Below are 1,016 nucleotides of genomic sequence, written 5' to 3' on the forward strand. Positions count from 1 at the left end.
CATTATTATTATTATTATTATTATTATTATTATTATTATTATTATTTTGCAAAAGGCCTGGTTTCCGCCTTCCCTTGGTTGCTGCCTTTGCGCTCCCTCAACAGCCTCGAAGTAACAGACATTGCAAATGAAAAACGTTTGCATCCCAGGGTGAGAAACTTGTCTCTGTTGATGTAACACACGTGTTAAAAGCAAACAACAGAAATATATTAAAATTCAGAAAATGCGTCCTGCAATGGTCGGACGTTAGCTGTGTGCGTGTCGCAGGATGTTTGCTTTCGAGGTGACGCTGCTGTGTCACTAAACAAAAACCAAGAAATAACAACAAGTAGGTAATAGGAAGTGAGTAATTAAAATGCCATCATCTTGGTGAAATAGGAGGTGTTTTTATGGAGCAATTAAAGAAGGGTGTTCGAGAATTAGTGCGCATCACTCATCCCTCCAACACATTGAAACTAAAAGTGCAAAAATGTGCGCAGGAAGCTGTCAATTAAAAGCAGAGTCAGATGGAGAAGCCTTTCCGGTGCCTGGCGGTCTGATCTTCGTCTGTCTGGTCCTGCACTTTCATTTTGAAGTTTGCAGTGGAATCACAGATCAGATCCGGTACAGAAACGGATCTGTTTCCTTGGTAAACAGTGATGGGACAGACAAGGAAGCACCTGTCCGCCCATCGTGTGGCATTAATGCAGCCTGGTCCCACTTTTGGCCCAATGCTAAGGAACCGTGGGCAAGGGACCAGGACTCTTTGGCGGGCAGAGAAAGCCAAAGACCTTGGAAAGCTACAACTCCCAGGATTCCAAAGCATTGAGCCACGGCAGTTCAAGTGAAGCCAAGCTCTCTGCCCCGGAGTGTGGTGGAGGCTCCTTCTTTGGAAGCTTTTAAGCAGAGGCTGGATGGCCATCTGTCAGGGGTGATTTGAATGCAATATTCCTGCTTCTTGGCAGAATGGGACTGGACTGGATGGCCCATGAGGTCTCTTCCAACTCTTTGATTCTAGGATTCTATGATTCCTCCGC

This window comes from Anolis sagrei, chromosome 4 (assembly GCF_037176765.1).
Source record: "Anolis sagrei isolate rAnoSag1 chromosome 4, rAnoSag1.mat, whole genome shotgun sequence".
NCBI lineage: Eukaryota > Metazoa > Chordata > Lepidosauria > Squamata > Dactyloidae > Anolis > Anolis sagrei.